This window comes from Mauremys mutica, chromosome 12 (assembly GCF_020497125.1).
Source record: "Mauremys mutica isolate MM-2020 ecotype Southern chromosome 12, ASM2049712v1, whole genome shotgun sequence".
In the NCBI taxonomy this organism is placed as follows: domain Eukaryota; kingdom Metazoa; phylum Chordata; order Testudines; family Geoemydidae; genus Mauremys; species Mauremys mutica.
In genome coordinates, this window is record NC_059083.1 from 81,467,713 (window position 1) to 81,491,642 (window position 23,930).

Consider the following 23,930-nt stretch of genomic DNA (forward strand, 5'->3'; position numbering starts at 1 on the left):
CGTTTGTTAGCTGCTTGGGTTTGACTTATTGAAGAAAACTGGATTATCTGGGCGTCTTTCCCCAGCAAACCCCCAGGGGCTCTCTTTCGCCTCCAGTGTATTTGGTTAATTGAACGTGAGGGCGTGTTAACGTGGCTCAAGGCTGCCTTGCTGCAGGCAGCTGGATGATGAGCGAGCTTCCTCTGCACCACTCGGCTCAGGCACCTTCCTCCCAACCAGCAGCCCCCACTGCTCCAGGCTGAGCCTCCCCACTGCTGCTTGGCTCTCCGTGCTCTGTCCAGGGGGAAGTGTTGCTTGCAGTCCACGTGATGGGGTTGTGACAGTCTATAGCACACTGGCAGGGTGTGCCTGAAACACCCACCCTCCTATCTAGCAAATGACGATGCTGCAGGGAAAATGAAAGTGGCTCATCACCACAGCCAGATGCAAGGGAGATGGGAGTCACCTGTGTGGAGGAGCTGGATGTGCTGGGTTGTCACCCCGGGGATGCAGTCTGGGGTCTGTGGGAACTGCAGCGCCCCTCTCCAACACACAGCCAGCCTCACCCAGGCCCCGTTATCACCCACCAGGACAGCAGCTGGCGACACTCACTCAGACTGGGCTATCCGAGTGCCAGCAGCAGACCCCTATCAGTTTCCCAGCTCCCCAGGCGCGCACCCCCCTCTTGAGCATGAATCCAAAATTATACCATCTTGCACTGCACAGGGATCTGTACAGTGTAAGCTCGTTAATATGTCTGCCCCCCTCCCTCAATGTGGAGAGGAATATGCACAATACGCTTGGGTTAAACCAAGCTGAGATTTTCCCCAGACATTTACTTCAGTGAAAGTCACACTGGTTTAAATTAAAACATAAACAAGTTTAACTATAAAAAATAGATTATAAGTGATAGCAAACAGATCAAAGCAGATTGCCTAGTAAATAAACAAAACCGCAAACAGCCTAAGCTACTAGAAAGAAAGGCTATGAGTTAGCAACTCCTCACCCTGGCTGATGATACAAGCAGGTTGGCAGATTCTCAAGGCACAAGCTGCATTTGCTTTGCAGCTTGGGATCCCCTCCCCCATTCCAAGTCTTTTTCTTTCAAAGATTCTCTCAGGTGTTGAGTTGTGGGTGAGTGAAGCACCACAGATGATGTCACTTCCCAGCCTTATATAGCGTTAGCATATGGCGGGAACCCTTTGTTCCAAAAACAGCTCCCAGCCCAATTTGTGGGAAAATACAGGTACCCAAAATGGAGTCCAGAGTCATGTGGGCTGGTCACATGCCCTTGCAGAGTCAGAGCAGCCATTACTTACAGGCTGGCCAAAAGGGCCACAGGAAGCCTAAGCTACTTCACAGCCCATTGTCTTTGTTGATGAGCCAATAACACTGGCTTCTTCACTGTTGTACCTGAACGGCTGGCTGGGGGTGTTTTCCAGAGCAAGCCCATCTGAAATACAGATCCATAACTTCAGATACAAAAATTACACATGCATACAGATAGGGTAATCATCATACAGATAGGGTAATCATATTCAGCAAACAGTAACTTTTCCAATGACACCTCACATGACTTATCTTATACAAAATGCATCATAATTATGCCATAATCATCTCATAATAATATCACTAGGGTGAATATGGGGTGTAGTGTTACGCCGGGGTCTGAGACAGCCAGGTCCTGAGCGAAGGAGTGGAGGAGCCAGACTTGGTGCATTGCAGTCTTTGTTGCTCCGGTGGGTACCAAGTTCCTGCATGGCCAGGAGGGCCTGGCTGTGAGTGTCTGGGCTATAACCAGGGACAGTCGAGCGTGGCTGGAAGGGGCTCATCAGGCTGGAGCTGAGATAAACCAACAGGGAAGCGGAAGCTGTTCTGACCAGGGCAGTCTGCCGCTCCATGCTCTCTTCCATACCTGACCCCAAGGCCATCAAACAGCACAGCCTCTGAGCCTCCTCCCTGTTCCACTGCTGATGGCCATCGAGGGGAAGATCCATCTTGCAACTGCTAATCCCTGACTGCAACCTCCAGCACTACTGAGTTTTATGATATCAGACCTCCACTTGATCAATTGCATTGCATTTTATTACTACTTTGGAGCATTACTGTTGTTGCTGACTCACTTCGCAGCAAACCTGGGATTAATGTTTTAACGGGATTACATAAAGTGGGTTTAACATCGTGCAGTGTCCCTGGGGAGTTATTGACCTTTGTGTGTTTACCCCATCCATCCTCGTTCACTGGGTTCAGGTTCCTCCTGATTGCTTCACTTCCTGGCTGCTGAGTCTGGCTTTTCAGTTGCAGAGTAAAAGCAATTTGTCATGGCTTTCTGATTCCATGGGAGGTTCTGGGTCCTGTGCTCTTCCCTTTGGTTTTCTCCCCGTTGGTGAGTTATCAGCTCTCAGTCGGTTGAGTCTCTTCTCCATACCAGCGAGGTTCAGATCTATGGCTCCTAGCCCCCTTGCTGACACCAAGTGTCCTATGAGATCATGTGTGGTAGATACTGTATAACTAACACACCAGCATGAAACGTGACTCAAACCCAGGGGCTTCCATTAACCCATGTCCCTCCCCTCCACTTACATTTCCTCAGTTGCCTCCTGTACTGATGGAGTGACACCTCTGAGACCTTCCCAGCCATGATCTGCCCTTTCTAGCCCACAGTGATCTCATTGTCTTGTTTTGCAGACACCATCTAGTCTGCAGCTGCCAGGTCTCTCTTCAGACTCTAGTATGGATACATCCCTTGTATCCTGAAAGGACTCAGTGTCAGGACGATAGGTGAACACATGCTATCTACTGTAGGGTTTGATATGGCCACCCATCACCCTGCAATCAGAGCACCTCACTACTTAGCGTATGGAAGCAAAACCAGCTGGGTCTGAACATATACATCTGTCGGGGGGTTGCTGGCCCCTCACTGAAACTTAGTGGGGTTTTCTAGGTTGGTCATCTCCAAATACCACAAGAAAGGGGAAGACCACATAGAAATCAGGATCTTGAGACGGACAGGGCCCAGAGCCAATGGGGAGAGGCCATTGCTCCAGGTCAGCCCGATTGACAGGGCAGGCAGGTCAATGAGGGAGCCAGGAGCCCAGGGCAGAGCTAAGGGCAGAGCTAAGGGGAAACCAGCATCCAGAGTCAGAGGGGCTGGAGAAGCAGCCCACAGGGCAGAGCTGGGCTAGAGCCAGAGGAGCTGGAGCTGGAGTCGGAGCCGGAGCAGCACAGACCAGCTGCACCAACAGGGAGCCAGGCTGGAGCTGCAGGGCCAGAGCTGGGGTAGCAGGTGCCAGCCGTGCCACACACAACACCAGAGCTGCGCGTGACTGGGAGACCGAGGAGGCCCTGGGCAGAGGGCCCAGCATAGGGAGACGTCGCCAGACAAGAGGGCCTGGAAGGCCAGACTTGGAGCGGGGGGAACGTGACCCTCACGGGAAGCCGATGCTGGGGAGAAGGGTCCTGCCACCAACAGCCTGAGGGCGTGTGGCCACTGCCAGAGCAGGGGTCTGGTTTTGGAATACAAACAAAGGGTTTTCTTTTTGTTAAGAAAGTTTATTGCTGTCACTGCAGCACATCTTTTACTGCGTGTGCTTTGAATAATAAACCGAAGGGAAAGCCCAAAGGGCAAGGTGGGTCCAAACTGCTTCTCATCTCTGTACATCAGTCAGCAATGGAAATGCCCAGTTCCCCCTCCATTCCACTGCCATGGCATCCGAAATACCCTGCCCCCCAGCTCCTGGTGTGCTGTGACCGTACCTCAGTGACTGGCAGCAGTGCTCTACAACACCATTCATAGCTCGCCCCCCTGCAAGCCCGTAATGTGGGAACACGCAGCATCCCTGAGTTCTGCTGCCTGGTGCATCCTGCTCCAGCTGTGATCGGTGCATGTTCCGAGTGAACGGATGGGTTCAGCAGGCCATTCCTGTCACGGAGGTCAATGAATGAGCAAACGGCTCACCTCTGGCTTCTCATCCTCTCGCTCTGGCATTAGCTCCACCAGGTGCCTTGAGTGGGTCAGAAAACACGGCTGAAATGTCCACCAGCATCTCATGGAAGTTCTGCCCATTTCCTGAAAGAGGAGCAAAACCCAAGCAAGAGACGTTCTTCAGTGGTGACTCCTCCCTGCTGCTAGCTCCAGTTGCTGGGCGCATGCCGACCAAAATGATGGCTTGGAAAGAAATGTTGGTGGCTGTGAAAACTTCCCGTGATGTGAGGGGTGGACAGTCAACTTTTCCCACGCTGTACCTGGACCAAAGGGCCAGAGAAGACCCGTTTCAGGAGGGTGTTAGGTAGTCTGGAATATGGTTGGCTGGACATGACCTGCGTACTGCAGTGTGGACACTGGAGCACCAGGGTGGTGCCTGGGCTCAAAAATTCTTAATTTAGGGTCACCAATGAGTGCAGATGCTCAAGCCCTGGGCTTCCAAACCCAGGGTGCATGGACTCAGGTCCCACGAAGCCTGGGCTTGCATTGTGGTGCAGACATGCCCTCGGACAGTTTGTAAGTCGTTTTAATGACGCTTCTCTGTTCCTGGTCTTCCCCCCTCAGCCTCCAGAGATTTCATGCTGTTCTTGCCTATGAGCAACCAGGAGCCTGGGTGGTACTAACATCTTACCGGGGCTCACACGCTACAGGGCAATATCACTTATCAGGCTGAGAAGGAAGCCAAAATATGTGCAGCACTATTGCGTGACTGAGTCAATGTGCTCCTGCACTGACAGCTGTCGCCTGGGGAAAGTCCTAATCCCTTATCTTGGGGATTATAGCAAGCAGGGAAGGAGTGAGCTGGGACTTCGGCCTTGGTGGGCTAGGAGCATGTGATAATGGAGATTCAGTATCTGGGGAGCTTCAGGCCCAGATAAAGAACGCTATCTTTGGCCACTCTACATGGGGCAAGGTCGCGGGTGTCTGATTGATAAGGCTGGGGGGGCACAATTAACTCTGATTTATCTTGGCTAATCTTAAAGCCTGCAGGCCCAGATTGTGGGTGCATTAGGTTTATGGAGTCCTCAGGGCCCATCCTCCCACCACCTTCCACACCTCAGTCCCACTGTGGATAGCAGGTCCTCCCCCCTGCTAGCACCAGCCTGGTGTCAGCTGCCTGAAAGGGGCGGGGGAGGGCGGGTCTCTGCACTAACTCCCTCCCCCTCCCAGCCATGGTCACTATTTAGTTCTAAAGCGATCAGAGAGGGAAGTCAGTGTGCAGGGAAGCTAAGACCTCTGGGAGTGAGCATAGGCCTCAAGCATCGGGCACCAGCTGCAGGGTAGCAGACTAGATGGGCTATTGAAGTGATCCAGCACAGGGGGAAGGCAGCGTGGTTGAAGAGGGGCTGGACATCAGGAGACCTGGGTCCTGGTCCAAATGCTGTCACTGACGTGCTGAGTGACCTTGGAGAAATCACTTCCCTCCCACCCCTTTGTCTATTGCGACGGCAAGTCCTTCGGGCAGGGCCTGCCTCTGGGTCTGCGTTTGTACAGCACCCAGCACCCTATCAGAATGGGCAAGCCAGGGGCCTATCAGAACCCCCTTGTCCGAAAGGTGCCTTTGCTCTCGCGCTCAGGCCAAGCCCATTTCCAGGCCTTACAGAGAGTTCAGTAACTCTTGGGGCAGGCACGTGCCTGACTTGTTCTCAGCCCAGGGGTTCCTCTTGGTTTTTATGTTCCGCCTGTGCGGTAGCCAGGAAGTTAAACCCTGCAGTGGGGCCGGCTAAGCAGGGTTGCTTCTGAGTGCGGGGAGCCGAGCGCTGTGCTGGGCCGGAGCAGGCTGCTGTCTTCCCTCACAAGGTACCAGCAGTTCCAAGGGGCAGAGAAACCCCTGCTGGACTAAGCTCAGCACTTACCCTGGGCTTGCTGAGGAATGGGGGTGTCAGAGGAAGCCCATTTATTCCAATGTGCTCCCAGTCAGGTACAGTTTGGGGGCATGTTTCCTTTACTGAGAAAGGACATTCAATGCAGACAAATATAGTGATGCAACAGGAAGGTGCCAATTTAAGTGCTCAAGAGATGGGAAACTCAAAATGGTGTGTTGTGGGTGGCAGGCCCTGATTTCCCAGCTTTGCTGACTGACAGCCCATGAAATACACGTGCTGAACGGCCCCCTCATTCCTCCCGCCGTGGGACCCCGGACGGAGGAAAGACTTGCCCCATTTATTCCAGTGTGGGGCCAGCCGCTGCTACGAACCTCAGTGCTTTGTTAGAGGGCAGAAACGGGCTGCATGTGCCCTGCCCCGTAGCTGTCATGGTCCTAAAGCTGCACTAATACTTAGCCCTGCCATGAGTGCAGGTGACTGGACTAGACGCCCCCTCGAGCTCCCTTCCAGCCCTATGATTCTATGATTAATGTGTCTCATTCTTTGCCTTTAGGAAGATAAAACTGAATGCAGCTGAGAAGTAGCTGGGCCAAGCGCAATGACTAACAGCAAATGGTGTCGCCTGACAAGGGTCAGTAAACACAAAGGTTCCTCATCTGTCCCTGGGTGAGTTCAGGGTGGCTCCCTGAGGTCCTGTGTCTCCAGTGCCTAGTACACTCCTCTTTGAAAGGTCTCAAGCAATGGGGCTTCCACTGCTTCCACAGTGGGACAAACCTCAGCATTAGGGATTATTTACCTATTTGCCATGCCTCCCTTGGGCTACCCTAAGAAATCTCTTCCCCTCCCTTGGCTTCACCATAGAGTAATAATACAGGGGCAGAATAACCGTACCGTGCCAGCCAGGGCTTCGCAGGACCCGCCAGGCCAGACATGCTGGTGTGAAGGAGTAGGAAGCACAGACTGTCTGTGCGGGGGAGGGGAGAGCCAGAGGTTTAGGTGAAGATGCAGGAATTCAACTGTGAGCTGAGCTTGGCCTGGGGGAGGGGAGATGACACCTCTGGCCAGGGCAGAGACAAAGGAAAGGAGCTGAGGAAAGAGGAGGGGCCGGAGGGAATGGGCAGATGAGTGCTGGCTGGAGAACAGAGGGGAGGCAGGGAGACCGAGCTCTGATCCCCAAGGGGGGCTGTGGGGCCCCCCAAGATGGACCTATCCGGGGGATCCGGTTATCTGTGCCTGCAAGACCTGTGTTGGACTGTGTTCCTGTCGTCTAAATAAACCTTCTGCTTTACTGGCTGGCTGAGAGTCCTGATGAATCTGCAGGGAGTCCGGGGGTGCAGGACCTGACTCCCCCACACTCCGTGACAGCTGGCACCAGGCATCCTCACAAGGGTGGTTCTAGAGGGAACTAACTGGCTGTTCCCTTCCAGTTCCCCCCATTTTATCATCCAGAATTCCTCGATTCCATGGAGACAGAGAGGTGGAGCTGCCCATCTCAGCAGGGAGAGGAGGAGAGATGTCGGGGAAGAGACGGTGAATGGGAGAGGGAAAAGGAGAATGAAATGAAGGAGGGAGGAAGAGTGAGCAGGACCAAAGGAAACAGAGAGGGAGAGATGCCCCACTCTGCTCCCAAACGCGTTTGCATGAATCCATCTCTTTCATCAACCAGCTGCAGCTTGGACATGACGGGCAAACATCCACAGTGCTCCTCTCTGCTCCTGCCACGTAATTAAGCCCAAGAGCACCACGGGTTTGGATAAGCTTGTGAATGTGAGTGAAATTTAAATATCTTCGGCCCTTGAACTACACAGACTCAAGCCCTCAACGTGCTTCATCTTGCTAAGAACAGCCTGAGCTGAGCACAGCGGCCCTCCACTGCCCAGCAGCACCTCCCACTGGGCTGCTTTGGGTTGGTGCTGGCATGGCCAGTGCTGAGTGCTGGGATTCCTCCTCCTGGGGAGGGGTGGGAGCTGAGCACAGCTGATAGGAGCTGGGCGGAGCTAGTGTGAATTGGGTGGAGCTGGTGGAAGCTGGGTGGAGCCAGTGGGAGTTGGGTCGAATGGGCTGTCTGGAAGTTGCCCTTTGACATCAAACTTGTGCATGAAGATTGTACAGAATTGAAGTTTTGAAACTCGAATGACAAAGCCAAACAGACTCTCCTGCCCCAGGAGCCCAGGGGCTTGTGGTCTGGCAGAATGCAGGGAGGACAGGAAGCTGAAGGATGAGAGCAGCAAATCCTGCCGCTTGATGCTTGTCCGGGAGGCAGAGGTGAACTTGAACCCACAGTGTGTGCTGAGCCCGGCTGGAGGAAACTCTTATTAGAAGAGGCTGTTCTCAGGTGAAACACCCCCCCCCATTCTGCTCACAGCCACTGCTGCCCAGGGACGTTTATCACTGCTCTGTGCACGGCCAAGCTGCTTGTCTTCCCAGGGAGGCCAAGGAACTGGGATGCAATTATAGTAACTGCAGATGATGAGCTGAAGAGCAGAGCAGAGACAGTGCATGTCATGAAAAAGCAGGAGCAGCCCCAGACCCGGCCTGCACCCTGAGAGGGAGAGAGCAAGCCAAGCTGCCTTGGGGAGGTTTGGAGAGGAAGGAAAATCCCTACAGAGGCAGGGCTTGGAGGCTTTTCTGCACTGGAGTCCCCGGCTGAAATACACAGGGACCAAGAGCTCCACTCAGCCCAGCAGAAATGCCAGGAGAGGGCCAGGAAGCATTTCAGGGAGCTTTGTTCAGCTTCAGCCCAGTCAGCCACGGGAGCCAGGGACTCGATTGCTAGCACCTGCAGGGCAGCGTACAGGCACGGATGCTGCAGCTCAGTGGCTGAAGCTCATCCTGCAAGGCAGGGGGTTGTGTCTCCCCCCCAAAAAAATGTATCGTGGGCATTTGCAGAGTCCCAGGGTGAGTGAAGTTGCTTTTCTGGCAAACACTGAGTCTGTTTGCCAGCTCCTGCCCCTCATCCCATCTAGAGACCAGGGCAAGGAGTGGGGAACCCTGAAACATGCAAGAAATTGGGCACTTGTGAAAGGTTTGGACTGGACAGGTTTGCCCCACAACCCCCCCACCCCCAAAGTGAGGCACAAACGGCTAAGGACAGACAGTGCACAAAAACTAACCTAGGGGCCTGATTTGCCATTGACTCGCAATCTTGCAGCATCGTGGACACCTGTGCAAAGCGGGCGTGCCCCAGGGCCAGCTTAGAACAGGGGTGTTTCACCCCTCACTTTGCACTGGGGTAAATGTTAGCATGAGGGGCAGAGCAAGGGAGAACTGAGCCCAACAGGGTGCAGTCGCTGGGCCCCAGCCTGGCCACCAGATGACACTGTTGAGCTACAGATCAGGCAGGCAGCCACGGTTCCTGGGAGAGCACTCTGACTCCACGGCTGGCAGAGGGGGGCCAGTCTGAGCAGGGTTTGCCCTTCCGGTGGGGGGCCTGTTCGTGGCCCCTGTGGGTCTGAAGCCCAGCTTAGCCTGGAGTCATCCAGAGACAGTGAAGCAAAAGGACTTGCTCTGGAGAGATCCCAGGTCCTTGGGGGGCTCCTCCAGCCCCAGATTTCGCCAGCAGCCTGTGCTACAGGACTGGTATCTCAGCCGGGTTTGCTAGTGATAAATCCCTGGGCTCACTGGAGAGCCCTGAATTTTCAAGACCCTTCCTTTTCATGGGGCCTTTTTTCTTCCCCATGTGGCTGCTTGAGAAATCATCCATGAGGTGGTTGATTTCCAATCTGCGGCCTCCTCTCCGTCCCGGGGCATTAGCATGGGCTGGCTCTGCCCCTGGGCTAGGCTTGGAGGGCAGGCGTGTAATCTGTGTGTGGAAGTAGCGGGGTGCCTGGGTGCGGCCTGGGTGGAGCAGCTGGGTTGTTCTGCTAGTGAGACCTGCTGGTCTGACTTAACCCTGGGCCAGCACTGGAGCAGATCATGTCCCTCCAAGGCCAGTGCGAGGGCAGCTCTGCAGTGTCACTGGGGGGCTTGTCAGTGCAATAGCTGTAATAGGTGCTGTGTCTCCCCACCACCGCAAGCAGCCACTGCACAGTGCACTGGACGTAGGGCCGGTAGCTTCCTTTTCATCTCTTGCACACGAGCCCTTTCACACTTGACACCACGCACGCCACCTTCCCATGTGCCTCACCTCCCTTTAACTCCCTGGCATGCACCATTCAAAAGCCAGAACATTACTGGGCATAAAATATTTACTGAACTCTGCTTTTTGCAAATATTCCCCTCCAGTCATTTCCCTTCTGTTGGGAGCAGACACTGCTCTGCCTGTGATCTCAAATGGCTTCTCTGAAATAATACAGCAGGGAACATATGAACACCCAGTAGCCATTCCCCTTCTCCTGACATATCCATAAATATAACGGTGTCACCAACCCATTACAGCTACACTAGAGCCACTGTGGCACGAGTGGCCATTAACACTAGTCCAGGCTGGTAGCCAGCCACCTGGCAATTCGGAAAGGGACAGGTAGGACCCCTAGACATGCCTGAATGGCTCCATTCTTTAAGGCTCTCAGAAATGGGACTGTTCTATAAGTACATGAGGCAGTGCTAGAAATAACAAGCAAGTTTATCTTTCTAGTTATTAATTTTTTTCCTTCCTAAAGAGGCAGCTGCAGCCCAGTGGATGGAGCGCAGGGCTGGGAGCTCCAGTCCTGACTGCATGGGACTCAGGGCCAGCTGCTCAGGCAAAAATTCTCATTGGTGGCCTCTAATTTTAGATGCCTCACACATTTTTTGGGAGCCCGACTTAAGCCACCGAGGGCCATATTCTGAGACGCTGAGCAAGCACAGCTCCAGCTGGAGTCAACGGACTGGCATGTGCTCAACCCCTCCTAAAAACAGGACCAAGGTGTCTGTCTGGGCACCCAAACAGCATCCAAAATTCGAGGGCAGGTTTGAAAAATGTGGGCCTTAGCCTGTGTGTGTGGGTGTACATCCGTGTGTGCAGTATGCATCACGCTTCCCAGGGCTGTGTGAATGAGTGGTTCTTCCCACACAGGCTGTGTGTGTCTGTGTCTGTGTCTGAGTTAGTGGGTCTCCTCACGGGGGTTGTGCATGCGGCCAGTATCGGCCCTGTGCATTTCCCTTTGAAGCAATCCCATTCCTCACACAGATTGTCTTGGGCTGAGAGCAATTCTCTCGCCATTGGGATGTGGTATTTTCCTGCCCGCTGTCCTGACCCCTCCTTTCCCTGCACTCTCTTCATGACTGGCTGCCCTCCCCTGCAGTATTTCCCAGCAGAACCTCCCATGACCTTTGGAGCAATGCAAAGGGATGGAAGTGTGGAGCTCACAGCTGCCAGGCTCTCCTTTCTCTTTGCAGGGGCAGCTCTGTCCGTGGTGCTGAACTGGCCAGGGGTAACCCATCCCTGCCAGCCGCCCAGCCCTGCGGCAGACATGCCAAACCTGTGGAAAAAGCACGGAAATTGGACTTGGCTTTGGCTTAATTGGCTTGTGAGTTGCTTGTTGGCTAGTTTTTGTCTTGTGGCTTGTTGCTTGTTCCTTCTTTTGTTTTATCAGCTCCCAGCAAGCGGGGGCAAGGTGGGGGGAGTCAAGGGTGCACAGCGGGCCCACCACAGTCCCAGACTCAGGCCGGGGGATCTAGTCACCTAGAGTGTTGGGGTTCTTAGGGACTGGCTTGTTTTGGCCTTGTTTTGAAATGGGATTAGCTTGACTTTGGGCTTTTTGTGAAAGTCGGGTGCTTGAAAGTTGGCAGCTGTGCCCTGCGGTCCCCCCAAAATCACACTCCTCTCTAAATGACCATAGACTTGATGAACCTAAAAGAGAACCTGTGCAGTGCAGACCGCAGGGCCCCAGTGATGCAGCCATGACCTTTAGAATGCAGACGAGCTCCATCCCCTTGTGCGATTTCTCCTCGGTGAGTCAGAGCCTTCGATAAAGTCTAAATGTGTTTGAATGGCATGTGCTGTCACTCCCTATTGATTTGTCCATCTCTATCAATGTGTGCTCAGAGTCATAATCCGTGATAATCCCCACTGTGGAAGGGGGAGGTGGGTCAGTGGAGGGCAGAGGGATCAGCCTTTCCATAGACCACAGGCGGACATTCATGTTTGGAAAGGACTGCTCCTCTCTGCAGTTCTGTCCAAACTTTCTGCAGGATGCCTGGACTTTCCCCCCTTCCTGGAGTCTCTGGAAGGGAGTCAGACCTGCTCAGAGAGTGAGAGCTGCAAACTGCACCAAAGAGAAATGCAAATATAAAACCTCTGCAGTTAAAAATGCTGCCATGTTCCCCTGCTAATCCTGGTGTGATCTCAGCAGCCAGGGTTGTCTCCCTGGTAGGAAGATGTGATTTGATATGGAAACCGCGAATGGGGAACAGCAGCTGGAGGTGCTCCTGCCTTGATGGGACTTGGCCCACAGGACTGTAAATCGAATATATTAAATAGCTACCGAAATATCCCCTTGGTAACAATGTCCCTATGAGAGGGGGTGTCTAGGAGGGAGAACAGCTTGGAAAGCAATCATAGGGAAACCCATTGCTTCTATTTATCAACTAGTTTCATTCAAAGGAGACCCATTTAGGCTCCTTTCTGCTTGAGGAGGTCCAGGCAAACTCAAGAGTTGTCAAACAGGCTAGATGAGTGGTCTGTCTAGTGTCCTATCATAGCTCTTGCAATGGTCAATGCTGAAAACTATAGAGGGAAGGTGAAAGACCCTCCCTCGTCTGTCTGTCTATCTATCTATCTATCTATCTATCTATCTAGTACCTAGTGGTGCATTATTATAGTGGGGACAGGTTTCTTCTCAGTCCCTTCTGGTGATCACTTAGGCTGCTTACACCATAAGAAGCATGAGGTTTGCTGGCCTTTGTCTTAGCTGGTGTAGCTCGGCTGCCACCTGCCTTGATAATACCTTGTAGCAGGGAGAGCCAGAGCTTGTTTATATGTTGCATAAAGAGAATGAAGAATCTCCACTGCCCCCACTGCAAAGCCTCGAAGGGATGACGCACCCCTCTGCGGCCTGTGGCTGGGGTGCACGGACTGTCCTCATGCCTGAGGAGGGGAGCTGAGTATCAGGTTGCCCTGACACACAGCCCTGAATAGGAGCCCATGGCTATGGACTGGGGCCAGTTCAGCACGGTGTCACATCCCATTTGTGTAGCGGGGCTGTAAAGCCAGCACACCCAGCCACCTTGGGGAGTCACCCAGCCACCTTGGGGAGTCACCCAGCACCTTGGGGAGTCATCCAGCCACCTTGGGGAGTCACCCGGCACACAACCGGTGGCATGGCTCCCCCTGCATTCCCTTCGGTAGCAAATGTCTCGAGAGGATGTGGCTGTGGAAACAGAGGCTGCATGTGGCCCCTAAGGAGCTGTTCAGGCATCTGGGAATTGTTGGAGAACAGAGGCAGTTCCCTTGGGCCATGTAAAGTCCTGAGATTGCTCTGACTTGCAGGCCGGGCTGTGCCCAGAATACAAGCAAGACAATACACAAAGCCACCTCTGCCTTCCCTCCTCCCTCCTCCTGCACTGAGCAGAGAAATGGGGACCTTTGTCTATTTTCTCCATCCTTGTTTAGGATCCTCTCCCTTTCCCAGGATTGTGACTATTTGTGCTGTTTTTCCCTGGCCTGTTTCCATGCCTGCTCTGGGTTTCAGAGCACAAAGGGAAGAGATCTTAGAGCAAAGCGAAGAGACCGGTCCTGGTAACAGAAGTAAATTCTCATTCCTTATGAATGGCTAATTGATTTCCCTTTTCATTGGTCTCATTCTCCCCAGGGTGGTGCTGACAGCTGGGCTGCCCAGAGATCTCCGCTCCTGAGCAGCAAGTCAGTGACAGTGACAGGCAGATCCTGAAACTATCGATAAACGCTCATTGGGTGCTGGAGCATGGTAAATTGCTATCAACCGCAGTGGATTTCTCTCTCTCTCGACAGTATCATTTTTCTTGACAGCAGCATGTTCAGGAAGTGGTTTGTTTTGCTGGATTTTTTTTTTGTGGGCAGTAACTTTTTCTTCTTTTTATGCATCAGTTGCTTTTAGAGATCCCTCTCTAAAGAAGAGAAGGAAGACAACGTGGATTAGCTCCTGAAGCACCCTCTGCCCTGGCCTCCCAAGGAGGGTTGTTGCTGGGTTCACATTGGAGCTTTATCAGGATCTGCATCCTTCCTCAGCAGGCTGGCCCAGTGCTCTGCTCCCTGCTCAGCAGCTTAGTGCACTCAGATCTCTTTGAACTGTCTTTAATGCTGAAGTGACCCATCACTGCTTGGTCTCTTCCTACTCCATGGCTTAGGGATGGCTACTTGCACTACTGCATTCAAATATCCTTCTTCGACAGGGTAACAAGACTTGTGGGTGGCGGGAGCAGTAGGGGTGATATATCTCAGCTTCTGATACTGTCTCACGTGACCTTTTCATAAGCAAACTAGGGAAATATACTGCACAACTGCTTGCAAAACCATACTCAGAAAGAGTAGCTATCAGTGATTCACAGTCCAGCTGGAAGGGCATAGCGTGGGATCTGGGTCTGGTTCTATTCAATATCTCCATACGTGATTTGGATAATGGCATAGACAGTACACTTATAAAGTTTGTAGATGTTACCAAGCTGGGAGGGGTTGCAAGCACTCTGGAGAACAAGATAGAGTTCAAAATGATCTTGACAAACTGGAGAAATGGTCTGAAGTAAATAGAATGAAATTCAATCAGGACAAATGCAAAGTACTCCACGTAGGAAGGAACAATCAATTGCACAAATACAGAATGAATATGACTGCCTAGAAGGGGGTACTGCAGAAAAGAATCTGGGGGTCATAGTGGACCACAAACTAAGTCAACAATGTAACACAGTTCCAAAAAAGTGACCATCATTCTGGGATGTATTAGCAGGAGTGTTGTTAGCAAGACATGAGAAGTAAAAAATGTCTCCACTCCACTCAGCATTGATAAAGCCTCAGCTGGAGTATTGCGTCCAGTTCTGGGCACCACGCTTCAGGAAAGATGTGGACAAATTGGAGAAAGTCCAGGGAAGAGCAACAAAAATGATTAAAGGTCTAGAAAACATGAGCTCTGAGGAAGATTGGAAAAATTGGGTTTGTTTAGTCTGGAGAAGGGAAGTCTGAGAGGGGACTTGATAACAGTTTTCAAGTATGTAAAAGGTTGTTATAAAGAGGAGGGAGCTCAAATGTTCTCCTTATCCACTGAGGACAGGACAAGAAGCAATGGATTTAAATTGCAGCAAGGGAGATTTAGGTTGGACATTAGAAAAAAACTTCCTAACTGTCAGAGTAATTAAGCATTGGAATAAATTGCCTAGGCAGGTTATGAAATCTCTGTCATTGGAGGTTTTTAAGAACAAGTTAGTCAAACATCTGTCAGGGATGGTCATTTAGCCCTGCCTCAGTGCAAGGGATTGGACTAGATTATCTACTGAGGGCCCTTTCTGCCCTCCATTTCTATGATTCTGTTATTCTTGCCCTCTAAATCTGTGGGACCCTCTAACAGAGTATTAACCCCCAGCATGGGACGCTCTCCAGCAAGAGTTTCAGCAAAGTCAAACTGCTCAAACTTTATTGCGACATCATGAGTTGCATAAGAGCCAGATCAAGTGTGTGTGTTGGGGGGATGGAGGGCGGGGGAGCAGGGAATCGGCCATCACACATCAGGGTCAGCACCATCTAGCACCCAAACGGCTCTGGCCCATTTGAAATGCTGGAGCTGGCTAGATGCTGCGCCGACACCAAATGAAATTCTACAGCTTTCCTGGCAGGTCCCCAAGCAGATCAGTGTGTGATTGTGCATGTGACTGAGGTGCACATCAGTGTGCAGAGGGGTGTCAGTGTCTCTCTAGCTAACACTTTCCCTGCTTCATGGCAGGGCTTCTTGGACCTTTGTCTCTCCGCGGTGCTGCTCTAACTAGCCTGCTGTTCTGGGTCAGGCATGGAGGGAAATGTCTGTCGGTGGTTCTGGCAAAGGCCGTTTTTCACCTTTGGCCAATCTAATGCCGTCAATAGTTCAGGAGCACTGTGGGCAGCCCTGGGACTCACATCTGTGTCCAAGCTCTTCAGCTGTCGCCTGGATTTCTGTCTCTCTCTCTCGTTCGTCTCCTTTTTTGTTTTTAATGGGGTGATACTTTCTCCTGGTCTCTGCTCGGTTCCTGCTTAAGACCCCCAGGGATTCGAGAAGAAGCTGCTGTTAGCCAAGACTTATCCACTGGGTTTCACTGCAATCCCTCGCAGGTACCCGACACAGACGCATGCAGCCAAGATCGCTCCTTCAGAACAAGCAGGAATTAGCTCCTGGCATCCTCCAGGACATCAGTCCAGGAAACAGCCTCCCCTCCCCACTTCTCTTCCCTTGCCCCCCTGCTCACTATAGCTCCTGGAGTCGCCCCACCTGGGTTGCGGCCCTGCAGCACACACTCATGGAGGTCTCAGTAGCATTCCCAGTAGCTCAAGGGCACTCCCTCTTAGTCCAGCCCTAGGACAGGTGGACTCAGATGACAGGTTGCTGGGAGCCAACAGGAATTCAGATGGGACCTGGTACCCTCATGGACCCATGGAGCCATCCTGTGTCTGATGCTGAATGGGCTCTGCTTGCAGAGCACAGACGCTGGCTCTCTGTTTGTTCTGAAGCCCAGTGTTTATAGGTGAGGTGCAGGAACCTCAGACCACGCGGAGGAGGAATGATTTCACTGTGGATGCCGTATGAGGGCCCGGTCCTGCAGGGTGCAGGGCTGTCTCTGTTCCCCAGGCCTGGGAGCTGAGTTGTCATAGTCCGGGGAGATGCAGTGAGGTGTAAGTGTAAGAAGAGCCTGAGGTTTTGTGCAGGTGAGACCCGAGGGTCCTTGGGCTGGGAATACCCCAGTACTGGTTGGAAATTTGGGGAAGGGGCCTGAAGCCACCAGCCTCTCATGTTATGTCACTGTGCCTGCCTCTGGTCATAATGGAGCTACAGCCAGCAAGGCCTGCACAGTAATGAGTGAGGATAGAACTCAGGCCCTTCTGCTCCAAAGCACCTACCACATGAGAGCAGGGAGACTCTCCTGGGCTGTAGCAGTATGAGGGTTTATGACACACACTTGTCCAGGCCTGCTATTCCCTCCAGGAAAGGGCAGTGTTGAGACACCCACCCCTGCCAGTACAGGGAGCAGAGGAGCGCTGAGGCCTTGTCCTCTCCTCAGCAGGAGCAGATTACCTGAACCTTCCTCCTTCCCTCCCCCGTGTCTGATCCTGCTCCATACGCCACCCCTCGGCTTCCACCACTGCTGCCCAGGAGCCTGCAGTGTTTGATTTCCCAGTTTGGCTGCAACTCCCTCTGCACCATAGGCGAGCCCAACTGCTGTCTGAGCAGGCAGAACTGTTCTCTAAGGAAATACACTGGCCTCGCGCCTGTCCGTGGGGTACATGTTCTGATCATTCCTCCACGGGGCAGGCTGCAGCCTCTGCTGGACACTGAGTAGGGAAATAGCCAGCCCTCCCTCTTTGGGAGGGTGAAAACACAAAGCACAAGCTATGGAGACTCGCCCACGCCCCCTAATCACAAAGAGAATCCTACACATACTCCTCTGACAATGAGTGGGGACTGCCGGGAAGTGAGTGGAATGTCACAGGAGTGGAAGCAGTGGGAGTGCGAAGACACTTGCACAAACAAGGAATGGGAGAGCAGCAGCCCTGGTTCCAGTTGTGCACAAGGACCACACGCTCACTCCCCACCCTCGTCACACATCCCCACACAAGGTAGGATAGCAGCAGCCCAGGCTCGTTTGGTGCTCAGTGATCCCATTCCTGCACACACAGGCACTCGCCAGCCCAGCAAATGCCCTCTTACAGTTGTCATGGAAATTCGGAAGGGTGTCTGTCTGAGTTTCCTCAGCACAGGGCTCCCTGTTCCCAGCAGTTTGTACATCAGAGAGGCTCTCGTGGCACTAATGCAGGAGCAGCTCTCGTTAGGTTCTGGAATCCCTGTGGGCAGCCGCCACTCCCCCCGACAGGCTGGCACTGAGGCCTGAGTGGCACAATTTAACATGTCAGGCTTCTTTAAGCCGGAGAAGGTGAAGATGTTCACAGCGAACTGAAAGGTGCGAGTAATCAGTGCAGCTCCCCAGAGACCCTGGTCCTGTCAGGCACCAAAACATCACCTGCCTCCCAGCAGGGGGGGGGCCTTTTTATTTCTTTTATTTTATTTGGCCATTTTATTTTAGTGCGAGCGACTGGGCTGTGGGGGAGCGTGGCTGAGCAGCAGCGGGGCATGAGCAGAGGGAGCCAGCGCTGTGCACTGGGGAGCTGGGGGCTGATAATGAGCCACTGTGATTGCTGGATGCAGCTTGGTGTTTTTCATGCATTGGCTACAAAGCAGGCTCCTTTGGGGATGGGAGACTGAGCCGGGCCGAGTGTGTGAGGACGAGTCCCCCACTTCCAACCCTAGGGGGAAGGGCCCAGAACACAGTCTCCTCTCCATAAGCCACCCCCCAAGAATAGCTATTTCATGGTTTTCTTCTTTATAGCGTTTTCCCTTCTGTGATGTTTATGGGGCATGGGATTGGAGCTGAAACATTTGCTTAATTGCTGTCAAGCAAGGAAATGGGTCATAAAATTGCCAGGGGGAAAATACATCATTTGGGGGAGAAGGGAGGGCAGGAGAGGTGGGTAAGAAGAGGGAGCGAGAGGACGAATGGGAGAAAGGGTGGAGGGGAAGAGTGAAAGGAGCAGGGAGGAGCAGCTGGAGGGCTCTGGTACAGCTGGATGAAGTGTTGGGAGATCTTTGTGTCTGGTTCCAGCAGCGCAGAGGAGGTGATGGGACCACCCATTGCCCTGCTCACCCCTGGGGAGCACAGGCTGTACGTAGTTAACGCTGACTCACTGCTCTGGGCACTCCCCAGGTGAGCCAAAGGGATGAGATCACTGATTTTTCCCCAGGATATTAACCAATCAACAAGGAAACCCAGCACATCCATCCAGAGAGGTGAGAGTTCTCGCCCGTTCCTCTTCTGGGCCCAGGTAGCAGGTAAGGGCCGGAGGGAAACCTTCTCCTGTGGGGAGCAAAGACTTGCGAAGAGCATTGTAGGTAAAGCATGTTGTGCTGAACGTGCCCCATGTGTGCATGAGGCCTGTTTACAACAAGGGGGACTGGGTGAGGGAACCCCTGCAACATCCCCCCCCCCCAATCTGCTGCTGCAACCAGCTAGTCAAGCATTTCCTCTTGACTAGCCCCTGTGCTTTCTAACATGAATCCTAGAATCTCAGGGCTGGAAGGGACCTCAGGAGGTATCTAGTCCCACCCCCTGCTCAAAGCAGGACCAACCCCAACTAAATCATCCCAGCCAGGGCTTTGTCAAGCCTGACCTTAAAAACCTCTAAGGATGGAGATTCCACCACCTCCCTAGGGAACCCATTCCAGTGCTTCACCACCCTCCTAGTGAAAAAGTTTTTCCTAATATCCAACCAACCTAGACCTCCCACAATGATGCCTTTGGTGAGAGCCCTGCCCCACGAGGAGGGGGCTCCACCAGGCCCCGATTAACCCACATGTTCAGTGCATTGCACAGGGCCCCATCTCAGGGAGGCCCTGGCCACTGGACGCCATTGCGACCTGGTGCACGGGGTTGCGCTGCTGCTCAGGTGGGGCCCAGCCACCCTCTGTCCTGATGTGAGGGTGGCCAGGCCACACTTGAGTAAAGGTGAGCTGCCCCAACTTCCATAGTGCACAGGGCCCCAAGAGTCTTTAACGTGGCCCTTGCCTCCATCTTGCTGGCTGCCTGGAACCCTCGTCTCTCATCCACGAGTGTTTCGGCCCTGTGGGGTGCACATATTGCGATCCCAGTCAGCGGGTGAGGAGGAGCAATGCACTTGGCAATAGCCATGCTCCACAGGCGGCCGAACCCTGCACTCATGGACAGCTCTGCACCCAACAGGAGACCCTGCTCAGAGCAGGATTTAGGCCTGGCTGAAGGCTGTGCATTGACAGGCTGTATCTACTGGTGTCTCTTCTCACGCTGAGCTGAGCGGGGTTCGTGGCAGTGCTGGGGGGCTCTGTGCTGACTTCGGGGACTCACTGCTAAATGGGATGCTGCGGGGACAGCTGAGGTCTTAGCCTGGCAAACGGCTACGACTAGCTCTGTGCCTTGTCCAATCACTGCAGGCTAGCTAAGCTTTATTCCTCTGGCCTAGCTGTTTCTGGAGCTCAAACCTTTTGCTTAGAGTCCAGGTGCCTGGCAGTCCCCCATCCCCACTGCTCCTCAGCCCAGGTCTGGATTAGCCAACTCCAGTGGGGCAAGTCTCCCAGGGAGCCCCAATGGCCTAGCAAATCCCTTGCCTTAGCTCCATCTTCTGACTGGGCATTGAGTCCATGGGCCTGGGGTCGCTGGAGGCGCTTGGCGGGAGGGAGCTGTGGGGGGCAGCTGGTATCCAGAACGTGTCCTGCCCCTTGCTGGGGGTTGGGGGGTTCCGAGTCTTGGCTCCTACAGGGCAGGCTCCTTGTTCGGCCAGTTGGAGCCTCCGGTTAGACTGGCTGATCCTAAGCGTCTCTTCCCCTCAGAGCTGAGTCAGTTACAGGCCCGTAGCAAGAGGGGAGCAAATAGGCTGCAGTGGCGCCTGCCGGAGTGAGATCTGGGGGACAGTGATGCCCCAGCTCGGAGGGGGGGCTTGACTCACCCAAAGGAGTGAGGCCCAGGAGGCCGCGTGCCTGTCACCCCAGTAAATCAGGGTGCTCTGCTCACTCACACCAGGGTGGCATCCTCACTCCTGTTTGCCAGGGGCCAGGCAGCGAAGATTCACCCTCTCTCTCCACAGCTGGCTGGCTGCTGCCATTCAAACCTGCTGGCCCATTTCTAGGACTCTTCACTCGCGTCGCTCTCTTTATCTGCCTCCCTTTCTTGTTTCTGTCATTACCTCCCCGAGTCTCACCCTCCACCCTGTCACCCTCATCGGGCAGCTCCTCCCTCTCCCCATTCACCACATTATTGCAGCCAGGACTCACTTTCTCTTCGTTTAGTCTCAGGCCCGTACATAAAAGCGCTCTGATCGCCATGGTGTGATAGCAAAGCCAGAACTTAATTTCACAGCATTTTCATGTAATACTCCATCAAACCGAACAAATTTGCTGGAGTCCAAATCCATCTCATTATGCAGAGTCATCGAAAGGGAAGCTTTGAGAGTCGGGGACTCGATGCTCAGCTAGGGGATGATACAGGAGGGAAAAATAATTAATTAGGTGCTGCTCTGTATCTTTGATCCTCCATTGCAAGGCACATTGAATAAAATGCCTGGCTCATGAATAAATGCTGCACGGACCCTTTATTTTTCAGCTCCACTCAGATGGTTCAAAATGAATCTGGGGGATTGGGAATCCCTACCCCAAACGTAAGCCCCTTTGCTCTGCTGAAAGGTGCATGAGGGTCCTTGGGCAGAGCAGGGCGGGACTGGAAGAGCTGTGTGGGGAGAGGAATACAAGAGGGTGCTAGAGGTCAGGCTTCAGATGCACCCTGCTCTGCTTTAATGCCTGCTACTGACCTTCCCTGAGAGCCCCTATTGGCATGGCCAGCCCCTGGCAGGGAAAGGAAAAGGGGAATCCTTCCTTGGTGCATCAGGCTGGAGTGCAGCACTGCTGGGCAGGGACAGCAACTCCTGGGGAACAAAGCAGTGATGGGCAGAGCCAGACCAGGATGGCTACTCTGGGAGTGAGACATTTAGTCGGAGAACAGGGACTTGGATGGGGGACAGGAGATTTTGTCTCTTCTAAACCAGACCCCAGTTATTCCCTCCCTATATACATCCCTACTCTGCCAGCTTCGCCTCTCCTCCTTTCTGTCACCAATCTGCAGGTCCCATGCCCACAGAGAGCAAAATGTGTCCCACTGCACCTGTGCTAAGTGAAGAGCCAGGTGGGTGAATTCTGCTCTGCAGAATCTCTCTGACACCTGCAACAAGGAGCTGCCTCTGAGTAAACATTAGCCAGGTGAGCAGAGCCTGGGGGAGGGGGTGCACACATGGGAGAATAACGAATCTTACACCCTGAGTGTCCATCCTGGGGACCCACCCAGGGCCAGAGCCCTTCTTCCAAGGACTTGAGGTGTTGCTGTGCTGCATGCAGGAGTTTGTATTTCACATGTGACTATATGAATAGCTCGCAATAGCTCACACGTGGCCAGTTTCCAAGGCATTTTTAGAAGAGGAAACTGGACTGGGAATCATCTGCTCTGTTGCCCATAGAGCTGAGGGGCCCTGCCCTGATCCTGTGAAACCTGCAATCCACATGTGGCAAGCAGCTGAGCAGTCTCCATCCAGCAAACCAGTGTCTCTCTGGCTGCCTTGGGCAGGTTCTCTGATCACGTCCTGCAAGGGCTGTGGGCTTATCCCAGGGATGGTGACATGAAAAGAGAACTGAGAGACTGGCAGACTAGGCAGCTCCTGATGGTCTCATTTTCCCTAGTCTGAACTGTTCTTGGCTAAGCCCCTGGCGGTGTGGGCTGGGCTCTCTGGGGGGGTGGTCTGTGAACGGGGTCCCTTTGAAAGAGACCAATAATCACAGTCTTTAGCGCTGCCAAGCAAAGACAAGGGGCACCGGATCTGCTGTGTTACAGGCAAATTCCTCCCCACATCGCTTTGCCAATGCACCTTGAGCCTTGCCTGCACCAGCCTTGCTATTCTAGCCTGGGGACCCAACCTGTCAGTCCTTAAATGCTGCTCCTCCCGCCAGGCCAGACAGAGCATCTGGCAGACAGTAGCAGAATGTTGGTGGTTCGCTTTCCCTGGGGCCCAAGCAGAGACCACTGAGCTCATGCCCTGGAGCCCGGTTTTCATTGTATTGGAGCATGGAGCAAGGCAGCTAGGGATGCCAATGGCTGGATTTCTAGCCTCCCACCCGGAGCAGTGTGTTTGGGGAGCATCGCCTTAGCTATGGGACTGGACCCAGACAGATCTGCACCGCTGGCTCCAAAGGCAAAATCTTTGGTATTAACCTCCCCAAAGGCTAAGACACCAATTCTTCCATCCCTGCTCGGGTAGAGGAGTGAACGATGCCCCTGAAATCAGCGTGTTGTACGAGAGGAGTTGAGGATGCTTGGCATTGTGTCACCTTGTTTGTAGGGGTCAGCTGGGGTGGTGGAGAGAGTCCATGGGGTTGGACTGTTCTTTGCCCTCTCCCAACAAAGCCACGTTCCCACTGGACAGCCTCAAGGGCTCAGAACTGCAAAGTCCTATCCACCGCCCCCGCCCCCCGGAATGAATTCCCAGGGCTGCTTCTCAAGCTGTGAAAAGCTTTGTTTCTGGTTGAACCATCTGTTGTGGGACGGACCCTACTTAAAGGATGAGAAATCTTCCTGTATCCGGTCTCAGTATCGCTTTGCCTCTCCTGGGACTCTAGCCCTTACAAGCAAGACGATTGGACAAGGAAATGGAGCCAAGCAGCCCATGGAGTGAGTCAGGGAGGGGGGCGCACTGTGGCAGTTTCTAATGTGGATTGAAGCCACCAGTTAGAAACAGGAGCTAAGAACGCTTGTGCCTTTCATCAGAAGGTCTCTGAGCACTTCACAAAGGTGGTGTTGTCTCATCCCCATTGTAGATATGGGGGAGCCAGGGTCCCACAGCAAGGACCAGGAGTCCTGACTCCGAGTTCCACCTGCTGTGATCAGTAGATGACACTACTTCCCAAGTCACGTGGAAGTGAGGAAGCCAGCTGTCTTCTGGGGTCAGCTGGAGTGCAAGGTAGGTAGATTAAAAGTGTACAGGCAGAGCAATCCTGAGGAGGAGAGAGCCTGCTTCACCCAATAGAATTAATCAATCTCCAAGCCAATGGGGACACGTTCATCTGGTCTTTACTTAATCCATAACCCAAAAGTCCTCGAATTATTGCATCTGTTCAATACAGATGAAATTAATTACCCTGGGAAATAGGCAACAAGTTGCCTTTCTAATGCCCCTTATCACATAATCAAATCTACAAAGTGCTTTCTCAAGCAGCTACAGCAGCCGCCATGGGATTGTTCGTAGCAGTCATTAAATAATGAGCTGCATCCCCCATCAATCTGGCGTGATGGTGACAGTTACAGGAAACCCATCGCCAGGCAAGGCAAGGGGCTGCAGAGCTGGACTTTGGGGGGCTCTGAAGCAGCGGAAGAACTTCCACTGAAGCAGCCCGCAGGGCAGGGTGCAGCAAGCAGGGAGCACCTGTGGGTATGAGATGGGACTG

General features: G+C 53.2%; 1 long non-coding RNA gene across 2 annotated transcripts; it reads left to right on the plus strand.

Annotated features, from left to right (window-relative positions):
- The first annotated feature begins 6,342 nt into the window (after nt 1-6,342).
- Nucleotides 6,343-14,230, plus strand: LOC123346544. Of its 2 annotated transcripts, none has more exons than XR_006573011.1 (3): nt 6,343-6,421; nt 11,553-11,664; nt 13,524-14,230. It is a non-coding gene; the product is annotated as an uncharacterized LOC123346544 (long non-coding RNA). The 2 variants fall into 2 exon arrangements; XR_006573010.1 differs by lacking the exon at nt 6,343-6,421 and adding an exon at nt 7,934-8,125.
- Nucleotides 14,231-23,930: the final 9,700 nt, after the last annotated feature.